The following is a 19024-nucleotide window of genomic DNA, read 5'->3' as shown; positions in this document are numbered from 1 at the left end:
GCCGCAGCCGAGAGAAGCCTCTACTACCACTGCAGCAGCCGAGAGAAGCCTCTACTACCACTGCCGCAGCCGAGAGAAGCCTCTACTACCACTGCAGCAGCCGAGAGAACCCTCTACTACCACTGCCGCAGCCGAGAGAAGCCTCTACTACCACTGCAGCAGCCGAGAGAACCCTCTACTACCACTGCCGCAGCCGAGAGAACCCTCTACTACCACTGCAGCAGCCGAGAGAACCCTCTACTACCACTGCCGCAGCCGAGAGAACCCTCTACTACCACTGCCGCAGCCGAGAGAACCCTCTACTACCACTGCAGCAGCCGAGAGAAGCCTCTACTACCACTGCAGCAGCCGAGAGAAGCCTCTACTACCACTGCCGCAGCCGAGAGAACCCTCTACTACCACTGCAGCAGCCGAGAGAAGCCTCTACTACCACTGCCGCAGCCGAGAGAAGCCTCTACTACCACTGCCGCAGCCGAGAGAAGCCTCTACTACCACTGCCGCAGCCGAGAGAACCCTCTACTGCCGCAGCCGAGAGCCCTCTACTACCACTGCCGCAGCCGAGAGAGCCCTCTACTACCACTACCACAGCCAAGAGAGCCCTCTACTACCACTGCCGCAGCCGAGAGAGCCCTCTACAAGGAGACTGCCTGTTACGCAAATGCAGTAAGCCAAGGTAAGTTGCTAGCTAGCATTAAACTTATCTTATAAAAAAACAATCATAATCACTAGTTAACTACACATGGTTGATAATTTTACTAGATATTAACTAGCGTGTCCTGCGTTGCATATAATCTGACTGAGCATACAAGTATCTAAGTATCTGACTGAGCGGTGGTAGGCAGAAGCAGGCACGTAAACATTCATTCAAACAGCACTTTCGTGTGTTTTGCCAGCAGTTCTTCGTTGTGCGTCAAGCATTGCGCTGTTTATGACTTCAAACCTATCAACTCCCGAGATGAAGCTGGTGTAACCGAAGTGAAGTGGCTAGCTAGTTAGCGCGCACTAATAAACATCACTCGCTCTGAGCCTTGGGGTGGATGTTTCCCTTGCTCTGCATGGGTAACGCTGCTTCGATGTGGTGGCTGTTGTCGTTGTGCTGCTGGTTCGAGCCCAGGTTTGGAGCGAGGAGAGGGACGGAAGCTATACTGTTACACTGGCAATACTAAAGTGCCGATAAGAACATCCAATAGTCAAAGGTTAATGAAATGCAAATGGTATAGAGGGAAATAGTCCTATAATAACTACAACCTAGAACTTCTTACCTGGGAATGTTGAAGACTCATATTAAAAGGAACCACCAGCTTTCATATGTTCTCATGTTCTGAGCAAGGAACTGAAACGTTAGCTTTATTACATAGCACATATTGCACTTTTACGTTCTTCTCCAACACTTTGTTTTTGCATTATTTAAACCAAATTGAACATGTTTCATTATCTATTTGAGGCTAAATTGATTTTATTGATGTATTATATTAAGTTAAAATAAGTGTTAATTCAGTATTGTTGTAATAGTCATTATTACAAATACATTTTTTTATATTGACCGATTAATCGGTATCGGCTTTTTTGGTCCTCCAATAAATCGGCATCAGCGTTGAAAAATCATAATCGGTCAACCTCTAGCCGAGAGAACCCTCTACTACTACTACTACTGCAGCCGAGAGAACCCTCTACTACTACTACTACTACTACTACTACCGCAGCCGAGAGAACCCTCTACCACTACTACTACTACTACCGCAGCCGAGAGAACCCTCTACCACTACTACCACCGCAGCCAAGAGAACCCTCTACCACTACTACCACCGCAGCCGAGAGAACCATCTACTACTGCAGCCGAGAGAACCATCTACTACTGCAGCCGAGAGAACCATCTACTACTGCAGCCGAGAGAACCATCTACTACTGCAGCCGAGAGAACCATCTACTACTGCAGCCGAGAGAACCATCTACTACTGCAGCCGAGAGAACCATCTACTACTGCAGCCAAGAGAACCATCTACTACTGCAGCCGAGAGAACCATCAACTACTGCAGCCAAGAGAACCATCTACTACTGCAGCCAAGAGAACCATCTACTACTGCAGCCGAGAGAACCATCTACTACTGCAGCCGAGAGAACCATCTACTACTGCAGCCAAGAGAACCATCTACTACTGCAGCCGAGAACCATCTACTACTGCAGCCGAGAGAACCCTCTATTGAATGGCCTCGGACTACTATTAAATGGTCTGGGACTACTATTAAATGGTCTAGGACTACTATTAAATGGCCTGGGACTACTATTGGATGGTCTGGGACTACTATTGGATGGCCTGGGACTACTAGTAAATGGTCTGGGACTACTATTAAATGGTCTGGGACTATTATTAAATGGTCTGGGACTACTATTAAATGGTCTGGGACTACTATTAAATGGTCTGGGACTACTATTGGATGGTCTGGGACTACTATTGGATGGTCTGGGACTACTATTGGATGGTCTGGGACTACTATTGGATGGTCTGGGACTACTATTGGATGGTCTGGGACTACTATTAAATGGCCTGGGACTACTATTAAATGGCCTGGGACTACTATTGGATGGTCTGGGACTACTATTGGATGGTCTGGGACTACTATTGGATGGCCTGGGACTACTATTGGATGGTCTGGGACTACTATTGGATGGTCTGGGACTACTATTGGATGGTCTGGGACTACTATTGGATGGTCTGGGACTACTATTGGATGGTCTGGGACTACTATTGGATGGTCTGGGACTACTATTGGATGGTCTGGGACTACTATTGGATGGTCTGGGACTACTATTGGATGGTCTGGGACTACTATTGGATGGTCTGGGACTACTATTAAATGGCCTGGGACTACTATTGGATGGTCTGGGACTACTATTGGATGGTCTGGGACTACTATTGGATGGTCTGGGACTACTATTGGATGGTCTGGGACTACTATTGGATGGTCTGGGACTACTATTGGATGGTCTGGGACTACTATTGGATGGTCTGGGACTACTATTGGATGGTCTGGGACTACTATTGGATGGTCTGGGACTACTATTGGATGGTCTGGGACTACTATTAAATGGTCTGGGACTACTATTGGATGGTCTGGGACTACTATTGGATGGTCTGGGACTACTATTGGATGGTCTGGGACTACTATTGAATGGTCTGGGACTACTATTGGATGGTCTGGGACTACTATTGAATGGTCTGGGACTACTATTGGATGGTCTGGGACTACTATTGGATGGTCTGGGACTACTATTGAATGGTCTGGGACTACTATTGGATGGTCTGGGACTACTATTAAATGGTCTGGGACTACTATTGGATGGTCTGGGACTACTATTGGATGGTCTGGGACTACTATTGGATGGTCTGGGACTACTATTGGATGGTCTGGGACTACTATTGGATGGTCTGGGACTACTATTGAATGGTCTGGGACTACTATTGGATGGTCTGGGACAACTATTAAATGGTCTGGGACTACTATTAAATGGTCTGGGACTACTATTGGATGGTCTGGGACTACTGTTAAATGGCCTGGGACTACTATTAAATGGTCTGGGACTACTATTGGATGGTCTGGGACTACTATTGGATGGTCTGGGACTACTATTGGATGGTCTGGGACTACTATTGGATGGTCTGGGACTACTATTGGATGGTCTGGGACTACTATTGGATGGTCTGGGACTACTATTGGATGGTCTGGGACTACTATTGGATGGTCTGGGACTACTATTGGATGGTCTGGGACTACTATTGGATGGTCTGGGACTACTATTGGATGGTCTGGGACTACTATTGGATGGTCTGGGACTACTATTGGATGGTCTGGGACTACTATTGGATGGTCTGGGACTACTATTGGATGGTCTGGGACTACTATTGGATGTCTGGGAACTACTATTGGATGGTCTGGGAACTACTATTGGATGGTCTGGGACTACTATTGGATGGTCTGGGACTACTATTGGATGGTCTGGGACTACTATTGGATGGTCTGGGACTACTATTGGATGGTCTGGGAACTACTATTGGATGGTCTGGGACTACTATTGAATGGTCTGGGACTACTATTGGATGGTCTGGGACTACTATTGAATGGTCTGGGACTACTATTGAATGGTCTGGGACTACTATTGGATGGCCTGGGACTACTATTGAATGGTCTGGGACTACTATTGGATGGCCTGGGACTACTATTAAATGGTCTGGGACTACTATTGGATGGCCTGGGACTACTATGGATGGCCTGGAACTACTATTGGATGGCCTGGGACTACTATTGGATGGCCTGGGACTACTATTGGATGGCCTGGGACTACTATTGGATGGCCTGGGACTACTATTGGATGGCCTGGGACTACTATTGGATGGTCTGGGACTACTATTGGATGGTCTGGGACTACTATTGGATGGTCTGGGACTACTATTAAATGGTCTGGGACTACTATTGGATGGTCTGGGAACTACTATTGAATGGTCTGGGACTACTATTAAATGGTCTGGGACTACTATTGGATGGTCTGGGAACTACTATTGAATGGTCTGGGACTACTATTGGATGGTCTGGGACTACTATTGGACGGTCTGGGACTACTATTGGATGGCCTGGGACTACTATTAAATGGTCTGGGACTACTATTGGATGGCCTGGGACTACTATTGGACGGTCTGGGACTACTATTGGATGGCCTGGGACTACTATTAAATGGTCTGGGACTACTATTGGATGGCCTGGGACTACTATTGGATGGTCTGGGACTACTATTGGATGGCCTGGGACTACTATTGGATGGTCTGGGACTACTATTGGATGGCCTGGGACTACTATTGGATGGTCTGGGACTACTATTGGATGGTCTGGGACTACTATTGGATGGCCTGGGACTACTATTGGATGGTCTGGGACTACTATTGAATGGTCTGGGACTACTATTGAATGGTCTGGGACTACTACAAATGATTCAGTCTCTCCTCCCCCCAAGCCTAGTTAAATAAAGGTTCAATAAAAATAAAGAAATAAAGCCCTCTTCAGCCATCCGAGGGAGTCCACATCTAATCCTCAGACCCCTGCTGGCCTCTTTCCTCTCCTCATCTCAAACCTCCCACATTGGTGTCGGTCCTCCCCAGATCCATCCCCACTCCTTAGATACCTTCTGCCCTCCGCTTTGCAGTTATAATGCGGTTGGTAGCCATGTTGTGCTGCAGATGTGAGAAGTTAGTTTAAGAGACAGCATGACAGAATATATAAACAGTACCCTCATTGAGAATGGACTTGGTCTCATTCTAGATTCATAAGGCTAAGGAAGTGTTCCAGCGTAACCCAGTAACCTTCCCGTTCTGCTGAGTAATAAATAAATCATTCAAAATGGAGATGAAGCATTAAGACCGGAGGCTACGCCATCCTTTCCCGCCCGCACACCACTCACACAGATGGCAGCAATTGTTACCAAGGCAACTCGTGCTCTTAAACTTCACTCCTCCCACATTAAAGGACCCTGTGAAAGAGGGAAGTGTCTCCCGGAGGATTTCAGACATCTCGTCACACACACACACACCTGTGTTGCACTCACACAGACTACATGATTTCTTTATCTAGAGACCATCTCTCTCAGACGAGGATGACTGAGTCAAAAATGCATTGCTGAGGGGCAGGGGAGCGCTCTACCGCACCGACAGACAGAATGAACAGGCAGGCACTGGGTGAAAACAGGAAGACAGGAAGAGATGGAGAGAGAGAGGTGGAGGGGCAATCACACTGAACCCCCCCTCTGCCTCCTCCCCCCACTCTGCCCTACTTTCCCACCTCCATCCTTTCCGTTGCTATGATGTCACGCAGCAGAGTGGAGAGGAAAGCTGTTCTCATTCTCCCACACACACACACACACACAGAGAGAGGGAGAGACACAGAGTGAGTGAGAGAAAGGAGAGGACATTGCACACAGCCACACACACACAAAGAAAACCACATCTGTATTCTTACTAACATCTATTTACAAACACACACCGACCCATTCATTCCTAACCAGAGTCTGCCAACAATCTATGCTCAAAATGTTGTGTGTCGAGCGATCAACGAAGGGTTATACCATGTTTGGAGAATAATTAAATTGTGCAATCAATACCAACAGGATGAGAAGCATGGCTCAGCTTGTAGCTCAAATACGTGTTTGTGGGTGTAGTTTTGAATTAGCGCTCAATTGCAGAGTGAATTTGTCGATATGAACTCCATGCATTTTGCAATCTGTGTTTTGGAATGTGAACGGCATGACCCCCCTAGTCTTCCAGCCCAGTAGCGCATCAAACACAACCACTTCACATCTGCCATCCCTGGAACAGATGTCCACGTCTACCACCGTGTGTCTGGGGAAGTTATTGGTCCAGGGAAAAGCAGGAATGTATTAACGGGAAGCTATGTTGTTTTACAAGGGAAGAAACTAACATATGTTGAGCACTTGTTGGCTGCTTTTACTTCACTCTGCAGTCCAACTCATCCCAAACCCTCTCAATTAGGTTGAGGTCAGGTGATTGTGGAGGCCAGGTCATCTGATGCAGCACTCCATTACTCTCCTTCTTGGTTAAATAGCCCTTACACAGCCTGGAGGTGTGTTTCGGGTCATATAAAACTAAATGATAGTGGGACTAAGCGGAAACCAGATTAGAGGTCGAGCGATTATGATTTTTCAACGCCGATACAGATTATTGGGGGACCAAAAAAGCCGATACCGATTAAAAATCGGCCAATTTTATTTTAATTTGTAATAATGACAATTACAACAATACTGAATGAAACACTTATTTTAACTCAATATAATACATAAATAAAATCAATTTAGTCTCAAATAAATAATGAAACATGGTCAATTTGGTTGAAATAATGCAAAAACAAAGTGTTGGAGAAGAAAGTAAAAGTGCAATATGTGCCATGTAAGACGTTTAAGTTCCTTGCTCAGAACATGAGAACATATGAAAGCTGGTGGTTTCTTTTAATATGGGTCTTCAATATTCCCAGGTAAGAAGTTTTAGGTTGTAGTTATTATAGGACTATTTCTATCTATACCATTTGTATTTCATTAACCTTTGACTATTGGATGTTCTTATCGGCACTTTAGTATTGCCAGTGTAACAGTATAGCTTCCGTCCCTCTCCTCACCCCTACCTGGGCTCAAACCAGGAAAACATCGACAACAGCCACCCTCGAAGCATCGCTACCATCGCTCCACAAAAGCCTCGGCCCTTGCAGGGCAAGGGAAACAACTACTTCAAGGTCTCAGAGTGAGTTACGTCACTGATTGAAACGCTATTAGCACGCACCCCGCTAACTAGCTAGCCATTTCACATCGGTTACACCAGCCTAATCTCGGGAGTTGATAGGCTTGAAGTCATAAACAGCTCAATGCATGAAGCACAGGGAAGAGCTGCTGGAAAACACACGAAAGTGCTGTTTGAATGAATGCTTACAGGCCTGCTGCTGCCTACCACCGTTCAGTCAGACTGCTCTATCAAATCATAGACTTAATTATAACACACAGAAATACGAGCCTTAGGTCATTAATATGGTCAAATCCGGAAACGATCATTTTGAAAACAAAACGTTTATTCTTTCAGTGAAATACGGAACCGTTACGTATTTTATCTAACGGGTGGCATCCATTAGTCTAAATATTGCTGTTACTTTGCACAACCTTCAATGTTATGTCATAATTACGTAAAATTCTGCCAAATTAGTTCGCAACGAGCCAGGCGGCCCAAACTGTTGCATATACCCTGACTCTGCGTGCAATTAACGCAAGAGAAGTGACACAATTTCCCTAGTTTACTAAAGCCTGCTAACCTGGATCTCTTTTAACTAAATATGCAGGTTTAAAAAAATATACCTCTGTATTGATTTTAAGAAAGGCATTGATGTTTATGGTTAAGATTGAGGTTTTTTCGTAAATGCGCTTTTGTTAAGTCATCCCCCGTTTGGCGAAGTTTGTCTTCACACAGTTTGCAACGAGCCAGAAGGCCCAAACTGCTGAGATGTGTCTGTTACTTCAACTCTGTGAAGCATTCATTTGGGCTGCAATTTGAGGTGCAGTTAACTCTAATAAAGTTATCCTCTGCAGCAGAGGTAACTCTGGGTCTTCCTTTCCTGTGGCGGTCCTCATAAGAGCCAGATTCATCATAGCGCTCGATAGTTTTTGCGACTGCAGATAAAGTAATGGACTGTCATTTCTCTTTGCTTATTTGAGCTGTTCTTGCCATAATATGTACCTGGTCTTTTACCAAATATGGTCATCTTCTGTATACCACCCCTACCTTGTCACAACACAACTGACTGGCTCAAAAAAGAAATTCCACAAATGTACTTTTAACAAGGCACACCTGTTAATTGAAATGCATTCCAGGTGACTACCTCATGAAGCTGGTTGAGAGAATGCCAAGAGTATGCAAAGCTGTCATCAAGGAAAAGGGTGACTACTTTGAAGAATCTCAAATATATTCTGTTTTTTTTGGTTACTAAGTGATTCCATAGTTTTGATGTCTTCACTATTATTCTACAATGTAGAAAATAGTAAAAATAAAAGAAGAATCCCTTGAATGAGTAGGTGTGTCCAAACATTTGACTGGTAATGTATATTTAACATGACTATCACGCTAGTCTGCACAACCAATTCAGACACCCAATTAAATGTATACACTCTCTATTGGGAAATAGTTCCATGTTTGAACAGTCAAGTCGTATGAAAGGGAAACAGAGTGAAGGACGAACCCGCTCCTCAGAGGCCTAGCTAGTCAAATGTGGCACTGAGACAATCTGCTTAACAAAAACAACAAAGAGTTTATTAACACAACAGAGCAGGAGAATGGGACATGGTGAGGAAATACTTCTGAGGAGATTCATAACCAACCAACTAAGAGAGGCAGACTTCCACTTTAAAACTCCCCTGAAGATTCACTCAGTAGCAATATCGCAAACACTAGGAACAGACAGAACCAAATATCCAATACTACCAAACAGCAGAATCGCTATCCAAACAATCTCTCACCAACACTCACCACCATACAGTACGATACATTAGCAGCCTAAGGTGATATGTTATCAAAAAAATCCCTTCCGAACAGCCAAATTACCAACCTGAACCTAAGCCAAAAAATGTCAAATTATTACAAACACATTTTCCTTCCGGAGTTTCCTGTCCCTGAGGACTTTACTGTGTTTTACACACTACATTGTACTGCGGGCGCTTTAGTTGTGGTACCATACGATGTACCATCATGATTGACAGTGTACTGCACTGCTTTGTAGTAAAGGTGTCGTTGCCAGAGAACAGATATGGCAGCAGTACCAGCTTAACAGTGCAAAAGTAGCGTGGCAATAAAGGCAGATGCCTTTAGACTGGTCCAGAGCTCATTAGCCAAACACAGATGGACCACCTCTAGGCCAGTCTGCACAACAGAGCCCACACACACGCATGAACATACATGGCCGGGTTAAATATCAATATAGCCAAAGTGACTGAAGTGAGACAGAACACCCACTAACTACGCACTGACTGGGTTTAAAATGTACCTATAAAAAGGTTCAGTGGTGTAAAGTAATTAAGTAAAAAATACTCAACAGTACGACTTAAGTCGTTTTTTGGGGTATCTGTACTTTACTATTTATATTTGAGTACTTTTACTTCACTACATTCCTAAAGACAATTATGTACTTTTTACTCCATCACAAAAGTACTCGGAACATTTTGAATGCTTAGCAGGACAGGAAAAGCCTCTGATCTGGCACTCACTAAACACATGTTTCGTTTGTAAATGATGTCTGAGTGTTGGAGTGTGCCCCTGGCTATCTGTAAAAAAAAATTAAACAAGAAAAATGGTGCCTTCTGGTTTGTTTAATATAAGGAATTTTAAATTATTTATACTTTCACTTTTGATACTTAAGTATATTTGAGCAATTACATGTACTTTTTAAACTTAAGTATATTCAAAACCAAATACTTTTGAGACTTTTACTCAAGTAGTATTTTACTGGGTGACTTTCACTTTTACTTGAGTCATTTTCTATTTGAAAAGATCTTACTTTTACTCAAGTATGACAATTGGATACTTTTGCCATCACTGAAAGGATGGGAGACACACACACACACACACACACACACACACACTGTGCTGTGATAAAAGCTGCAGCAGAGAGGGAAGGAGAGAGAGCAGATTGTGGACTTACAGAACAGGTCTGGCCAGCCTCCAGGCCCAGGATTGGACCTGGCTTGGTCTGACTGACTGACTTGTGTGACGGAGGGTCATTGGACATGTGTCAATGTCTTCCATAAGGGGAGAAGAGGAAAAGTGACCTGGCAGAGGATGCTGAAACCCTTCTAATGGTAAGACAATGTGACAAATATACTAGAACTATAAAAATAATAATGTTTTTGACACATCTCTTCACTCTTGGACATTAACCACGTTTCCATCCACAGTTTTTATACAAGAAAAGTTATGCCGTAGAAACAAATATCACAACAACTGTGACGGAAACAGGATGTTTCGGTACAATTTTATAAATTCTGACAAAATGTGTTTGTTTGACGTGTCACTAAAATTAATTATGGAAGAAATGGCAGTAAAAACACCTTTATGTCGCAAATATTGATATAATAACCATCAAATTGAAGTAAACTTGGAGTCACGCGATGACATGGTATGTGCTCCTCCCACTACGACTCAGGAAACCATGCAGTTTATTATGCTACAGATGAAATAAGTTATGATCAACTTCACAGGGTGGTGAAAGTGCAGGGTATGCACTTGATGCTCGTTCCCAATAGATGTCAAGGGTCTTATTCTGATGACATGATGATCGATGCTTGACCAAAATATTCTCGCTCTAATCCATAATAATCTCATCATGTAAACGAACCTACTCAACACTATCTGCAGCATGTTGGCTGGAGCGCATGTGCCAACCCAAAACTAGGCATATTTACTCATTTGAGATGTGTTTGATGTCGTTTTCCCCTATAGACCCATTTAACAAAGTGGACCTGAAGGTGGTTCCTGGCATGATGCCTCCATGGTCATACAAAATGGATGGGGAAATGATACACCCTTAACACAACCTGTACACATACTGTAATATGATCATTTCTACAATGCAGTCCACCTGTACTGTGAGTAGAGCATAGAAATGCTTCCCTTATCCAGATGGTGTGACAAAGGCATTTCTAACAGACCTGCTAAACTTTCTTTGTTGTTACTTTTAAGGTTGGAGTCAACAAGCAATAGCCTACCTCCGGAAGGCAGAGCCAAGAACCATTTGTCCGCCAGCTCAGGGGGAACGCTACACTGCTCACAGACCTGTGTAAGGTTCAATGTAATTGCATATAGTGGACACTTGCTGGACATTTGAAACTCTGTGTATTGGTCTTGTTTGAACACTTATTTTTCATCGTATGTATTAGGGATAGGGAGCAGTGTTGGAAAAGGTACTCAATTGTCATACTTGAGTAAAAGTAAAGATACCTTAACAGAAAATTACTCAAGTAAAAGTCACCCAGTAAATTACTACTTGAGTAAAAGTCTAAAAGTATGTGTTTTTAAATGCACTAGTTTATAATGGTGGAAAAAGTACTCAATTGTCATACTTGAGCAAAAGTAAAAAGTCAAAGTAAACGCTACACATCAAACCAGATGGCACAATTCCCTTGTTTTTCTATATACAAACAGTCAGGGTCACACTCCAACACAATTTACCAACACATTATTTGTGTTTAGTGAGTCCACCAGAGCAGAGGCAGTAGGGATGACAACACGTTATATTAATAGGTGCATGAACTGTACCAATATTGCCGTCCTGCCTGAGCATTTGAAACGTAATGAGTAATTTTGAGTGTCAGGGAAAACATTTTTGAGTAAAAAGTACATATTTTCTTCAGGAATGTTCTGGAGTAAAAGTTGTCAAAAATATATATAGTAAAGTACAGAAGAAAAAAAAACTACTGAAGTAGTTTGATTTCAAAGTATTTTTTACTTAGTTACTTTACACCACTGATAGGGAGGGTGGTGAGTGGAAAGGGAAGGGAAAGGGGAACCCTAGTCAGTTGCACAACAATGCATTCAACCGAAATGTGTCTTCCGCATTTAACCCAACTGCCTCTGAATCAGAGGTGCGGGGGGTGCTGCCTTAAATCGGCGTCCACATCGTTGGCGCACAGGGATCAGTTGTTGTTAAGGGTTGACTGCCTTGGGGTATCAATGTGAATGTGTTTAAAATAAAGTTATTAAATACAACGATTTAACATAATAATCACAGTGACATTGGGTTATAGTTAACCCAACTGTGGGTTGATTAGATAACCCAATGCGCTGGGTTTTGAAGTATCTACTCAATGCATTGGGTTAAAATAACCCAACGTGAGGTATATGCTATAATGAACCATTTGTTTTTAGTGAGTACAAACAACTCTATATTCACAACAGTCCAAGTCATGATGGGAGCTGCAGTGTTGTGTAAAGAGAGGGAACAGAAGGCTCAACAGTATACTATTGCAGTCTATTAAAAGGACTGCTTGCTACCTACTGTCTGTGATGATGGTACTATGCTGAATTTTAATAGAGCAATGTGTGGGATTTAAACAGCAGTGTGTGTGTGTGTGTGTGTGTGTGTGTGTTCAGGGCCAGGATGATAACACTGTGCCAATGCTTTTTCCCAAAGTGAAAACACGAAGCAGACCAAACTCTTTGGTTCTTTAAAAACGTGTTGTATGTAAAAGGTTGTGTGCTTTAGCTTGGAAAAACAAATCAAATGTGACTATGGATGACAACATAGGGATTGTTTGTTTCCAACATTCAGGCTGTTTTCCTAAAGTTAAACCCACTTCATGTTTAGTTTCCTTGCTGAGCTACTAACGAGAATTGCGATACCGGTATCGCCCTGGCCCGAGTGTGTGTGTGTGTGTGTGTGTGTGTGTGTGTGTGTGTGTAGCAGCAGAAGCGATAGCAGTAGCAGCCTCTCATCCCCTCACACACATGACAATGCATCCAGTAACCTCATTAAACCTGCCTCCCTCTTGTTTTCTCCAACACTCTTACCCTACTCAAGGCTCGGGTATGGGGTGAGATGGGTAAGAGGTGAGGGGTGAGAAAGGGAGAGGGATACAGATCCAGCATTGAAAGCAAGGAGAGATAAAGTGAGCAAGGCAAGGCAGAGTGGGACACACATTAGACTCCATACCACATGTATTAGAAGGGTAGGGATAAAAGGGCAGAGGTTGGGGGTCAGGAGTTTGAGGGTTGGAGGAGAGGCAGTGAAGAGAGCAAATGGGCCAGGCAGCTGTTGCTCTAAAGACCCAATTAGCAAAGAGTCACATTTGATGACAAATCTGGGTTTAGGTGCCCAAAGCACCTGCAGATCACCATCATTAGTGATGTAAGCGGGACACATATGTTGTGTCCACTTGGAGAAATGATGTACATGCGTCCAGTTGTTTCAAGCAACTTTACAGTATTCAGGCAATATTACAGTACCGTAGGCTAGAGTAGATGGCCATGTCAGATGGACATGTAATATTGGAGATGGACATGTCCCTAGCACATCAGCTATTTAACCACCACCAAATTTCGTCTAGGGCCAGCCCTGCCGCAGACCACAACATCCATATGCATGGCCAAGATGGCTCTAAAAAGCTGAAGATCAGCAATCTGTCATGGCCATGTTGTAACATCAGCCGGCTAGACACAATATTACAATGTTACACGGACTCCGTGTAAAGAAGATACAATTTAAAGACGGAAGTATAGAGTTAGGTGATGACTGGCAGCGCTACCCGGATATCAGAGGATGTCGCCCGTTGCAGAAGCCACAGCCTGCCTGTCAGTTTGCGCACGTCACACACATTCACAAATTTGCCTACAGAGCTATCGGGCTGGCCAACATAAACTTACTTAAATGGTGTCAGTCATCAAGTGAGAGGTATTCTTGTCGGTCTGGTTAAACGTTGCTGGTTCTCATTCACTATGGCAGCGGTGCCTCGGCGTCGGTTTATAAAGCGCACTCTCACCTCGATTTGAGATGCTGTGCTGGGCGTTCTCTTTTTTCCATCGAGCAGGCGAGTTACAAACTTATCCTCTCAAATAGTCTGCTATGAATGAATCCCTTTATAAATAGCAGCAGATGGTAAAGTTTGGCCAAATGTAGGCTAAATTCCACTAAAACGTGGTGTCCGGACTGGATTAACGGTTCTGCGGTGGGCTTCTCTCTGCACGCTGGCACCCACCACGCCTACACGACGTCAGTTTTCTCTCAAAACATTTCATCCAGCAGCTCAGCTCTCCCGGTGATAAAATGGGAGATAAAAAACCAACGCTACGTGGACGTGGGAAAATCATGGACGTCGCCGGTAACGCAAAAGACACGCGACACCTGACTGCGTGTTCAGGAATGACACCGCACGGGAAGAGCGTGCGGGAGAAGCGTGCACCGTCATAGCAGGACGCCTGGTGGTCTGGCAATAAGCTATGCAATTACACATATATGATGCTATCCCCCTTGTCTTTAAGATGAGCCTAATAATGCACACAACCAGTCCTCTATCCTAATAATAGGCTATTGAATAATGATGATACCCAATTAACCTCTGACCCTTTGAAGTGGACTGAATGTGAGAAATGTGAGAGGAAAAAAACGTTTTTGCTTAGGCACTGTTCCACTTCCTTCCCTAGTCCATTCTTTGCTCCTCCATCTGGTGAATGCTCATTCCAATGTCAATCAGGAGTGGGCAGTCAATGCAGCTATAGACTACCCATCCCACAGAGTAACCGGGCTGACTATCGGTATATTTGTATAGGAGTGTTTGCATTAGTGAACATCACCCAGCAGTGTAAGTATCTAGTGAGAGTAAATAAGAGTGTCTGCCTTAAGTCCCACAGTAGTGTGACTGTGACCCAGATTCCCTGGGCCTGGATGGATGGATGCATTACTCACGCCGAGCTGCCTGTCTCTCTCTCTCTCTCTGCCTACTGCTGTGGTCTGTCTGAGTGGCATTCAACACACAGACATACACAAGCACAGACACACACTAACAGACTCCACTGCACACGTTAGTGGCAGCATATGTAGTCCATCGCTGCAGGGCCATAGGATGTTGGGAGGGTGAGTGTGGTTGGTAGGCTAGGCCTGATGCTGAGAACAGCACAATGAGGCTGCGTTTACACAGACAGACCAATTCTGATCTTTTTTTTCCCACTAATTGTTCTTTTGAATAGTTACATCAGATCTTTTCACATCAGATCTTTTTCAGAGCTGATCTGATTGGTATATAAGACCATTTAGTGAAAAATATCATAATTGGGCTGTCTGGGTGAAAGCTGCATAACAGACTGATAAGGAAGGGAAGGGGCTTTGGAGGGATGGTTTGAATGCAGGGCAGGCAGAGAGAGACTGACTAATAGCGAGTGTTGCTTTTCATCATTTTATGAATCGGTCTCCCAATTTTTTCAAACTTTATTTGTGTGCTGTGGGATGGGATGGGCATTTGAGGCCGTAGTCAGTGTAGAAATAGTGGTGATGGATGCTATAGCTATTCTATTTTCCTATGGCTGTACTGAAAGGAGTGGAGTGTAGAAACATAAACTTTACATAACCAGCTTAAGAATTCATGTGTGTGACAGTATGAGCTTAAATATATTCATGAGGATTAACAATTTAAACTAATTATGAAACAGCTTCTTTAGTGACAGTCTGAAGGGCTCAGATGGGACCTGCGAGAGATTGAGTTGTATGGAGATTTAGATCATCAAATGAAGCTACTGATAGTGATCCTCCCTTGCCACCACTCTCTCTCTCTCTCTCTCTCTCTCTCCCTCCCTTTCCTACACACACATCAAACATCCCTTGGATCCCCCTCTTTCCCCCATGTCCATGTTCTCAGGCAGTACAGTACAGGCTCCGAAATGTCGCCTTTTCCCAATGTTGATCCTAGTCCCACACTGTCACAGCCTGCCAGTAGTGATGTAATGCTTCATGTGTAGTAAATGAGCCTTCGTAGGCATGACTCACCCTCTATTACACAGACTACATGAGTCTGATGTTCCACATCCTTACCCAAAGCAGCAGCCAAAACACACACAGAACATAACTCAAACACACTGCACAGACTACATATTGGTATAGAAAGTGGTTGGGGTGCCATTTATTTATTTGTTCCTGTCCATTGAAAGACCGGACGGAATGTAAACATATCTGTCTGTGAGGAACGGTGTATGAGAACAGAACCATGGTAACAGAACTGTTCCATTACACATTCCAGTACTGTTCTTTACTTTACAAATACACTTTTATACCTTCCTCAGCCAGCATCATAACACAGACTCAGAATATAAAAATGAAAAGCTGCTGTGTGGCCAGTGCAAGGAAGGAACTAAATGTGGGCTCAGGATGGAAAGGGTATATTTGCTTCAGCTGTAGGAAAGTAAACAATCGCTGCAGTGCGTTTATTAGCATACTAGGCAAACATTTAACACAGCCTGTACATTGTGTTATGTAGACTATACACTGTGTGTACAAAACATTGAGAACACCGTCCGAATATAGAGTTGCTTTCATGAATAAGGCAGCTCCAAAAATGCAGATGTTTCAGCCTAGCTCAGTGCTTTCTGTGGTGGTGGGGCAGCCAGCGGAAAATACTGAGCGTAGGGGTTGGTAATGTTCTCTAATTGCGCCGTGATTGGCTCAGTGTTCTGTCACTCATGGGGACACTACGTCGCTGCAAAATCTATGGGGAGAGCTCGAAAATTCAGGCCCCTTGGGTGCTGCCATAGATTTACGTTAGAAGTGCCCATCCAAGAGAAGGCTCAAGGTCATTGGCCAGAGATAAAATTACGTCAAATCACGTTATATCTACTGTAGCTTTGATTGGACTAATCATGTCAGCATCATACTTTCATCTTAGCTAGCAAGCTAGACAAGCAGTTATCATCATGAATCGAGTCGATAATATACTGGCAAATCATTACAATCCTAATCATATGAAGAGAAATTATAGATTAAACTTATCGGTGCTCATCGGCCATTGGACATAAACATTATACAACAAGTTGGAAATCGCAAATTCAACAATGAGTGGTTTGGAAGGAATCAGTGGCTAACTGCAAGCTTTGTAAAGCAATCACTAGCCTGCTATTCAGTGGAGAGTGTGTGTGGTCCAAGTCTGGGTTTAAGGGTCTCTTTTCCAAGCTTAAAACAATAAACAGTCACTCGCACACACCATGGTCCAGAAAAGGTTGAATACATTGGCCATGCTGTCAATCCAGCATGACTTCTGACGCGTTCAAAACAACTGAAAACTCGGAAATGGGAAATCTCAGACTTCAGTGAGTTGAAGACAACTGGGTACTCTGGAAAAAAACTAGCTCCGACTGGGAAAATACGCTGTGAGCGGTCATCCAACTTGGAATTCCAAATCAGGAACTCTGGCCTCTTTCTAGAGCTCCGACCTGAAGATCCCTGACGTCATGATTCAACCTTGTTTTTTTCCCCGAGTTAACAGTTGTCTTGAAAGCAGCATAAATCCAGAGAATGTCTGACTTTGACGACAAAGTTTGATGACAAAATCTGCCCACAAGGACCGCCGTGCCACCTTCTCGTTCAAGTGAGCACAGCACAAGGTGAGTCCAAAAAATGTATTGTATGCTGCTGCATAAATTATGTAATATACCAGGGAGAAATGTATACTGTAGCTAACAAAGTTATACTAAGTATATGTTGTGTACTAAGCTGTTAGTAGCCCATGTGCCTCACCCTAATAATTTGGTCCTTTTCACCCTCATAACTTAGTATACTGTTCTGACTTGGTGGTGCACATGTAGGCTGTAGCCTGTTTTAGAGAAATGTAATCATCAAATATTGTAAGAGCTTTCATTGTCTGTTTATATGCCCCCTTTATTTATTCTACGGTTCTGACTTGGTGTACAAGGAGAATACTGTAAGGCCGGGCCAGGTTCTGAATTATGTACATTTCAAAAGTGCTGAACAAATAGTTATTTTGACTACGCCCGTCCAAGCTCGCTCATAAATGTCTTAATTGAAATTACGGATTTCCTCATCCGCTCATCATTCCCTTATGCCCTCATAGTTTGTACAGTAGATCTCAATTGTCAATAGAAACTACAATTTTTTAAGCAAGTCAGCCATATCAGCTATGTTTTTTGAAAAGGCAGTAAATGAGGCTGAATTAACTGTTTCACTGCCAGACTGCTGACAGCCAGGTGTAGCAGTTGTAAGGATTCCCTCCATGGTGCTGAAAAGAAAGCCCTGCTGTTGGGACAGCTTTATGTAAGCCCTAACAGTTTGTGGGAACCGTTTGTCACTGTTATAGTGCAATTAATGCACTGTTTAGTGTTGTGTTGTGGATTTGCTGGCATGCATCTAAAAAACATTTTGGGAGTTTGCCCCACCAAGATTTATATGCTAAAATTACCACTGACTCCAATGCCTCCCAAAGTTGTGTCAAGTTGGCTGGATGTCCTTTGGGTGGTGGACCATTCTTGATACACATGGGAAACTGTTGAGTGTGAAAAACCCAGCAGAGTTTCAGTTCCTGGCACCTACCAGTGATGTAAAAAGTACCCAATTGTCATACTTGAGTAAAAGTAAAGATACCTTAATAGAAAATGACTAAAGTAAAAGTGAGTCACCCAGTAAAATACTACTTGAGTAAAAGTATTTGCTTTTAAATATACTTAAGTATCAAAAGTAAGTGTAATTGCTAAATATACTTAAGTATCAAAACTATAAATAATTTAAAATGTCTTATATTAAGTAAACCACACCGCTTAATTTTCTTGTTTTTAAATTGTATGGATAGCCAGGGGCACGCTCAAACACTAAGATATAATTTAGAAACAAAGTGAGTCTGCCAGATCAGAGGCAGTAGGGATAACTGGGGTTGTTCTCTTGATAAGTGTGTGAATTAGAATTTTCCTGTCCTGCTAAGCATTCAAAAGGGAAAATGTATGGAGTAAAAC

The 19024-nt window shown here is 43.4% G+C and overlaps 1 protein-coding gene across 3 annotated transcripts in view; it reads right to left on the bottom strand.

Moving 5' to 3' along the window:
- Nucleotides 1-14507, bottom strand: part of LOC110488646 (janus kinase and microtubule-interacting protein 1) — a 37818-nt gene extending 23311 nt beyond the window's left edge. For 2 of the 3 annotated variants that reach the window (XM_090198226.1, XM_090198227.1), the window contains exon 1: nucleotides 14062-14462. The gene's annotated coding sequence lies outside the window, so the exon portion shown is untranslated. Of the gene's footprint in view, nucleotides 1-13945 lie in introns of all 3 variants that reach the window. The other variant, XM_090198225.1, reaches the window with a different exon arrangement.
- Between the last annotated feature and the right edge of the window lie 4517 nt (nucleotides 14508-19024).

The sequence above is a fragment of the Oncorhynchus mykiss genome, chromosome 14 (genome assembly GCF_057628025.1).
Source record: "Oncorhynchus mykiss isolate SJ-2025 chromosome 14, ASM5762802v1, whole genome shotgun sequence".
In the NCBI taxonomy this organism is placed as follows: domain Eukaryota; kingdom Metazoa; phylum Chordata; class Actinopteri; order Salmoniformes; family Salmonidae; genus Oncorhynchus; species Oncorhynchus mykiss.
This window is presented reverse-complemented; position numbering and strand designations above follow the sequence as displayed.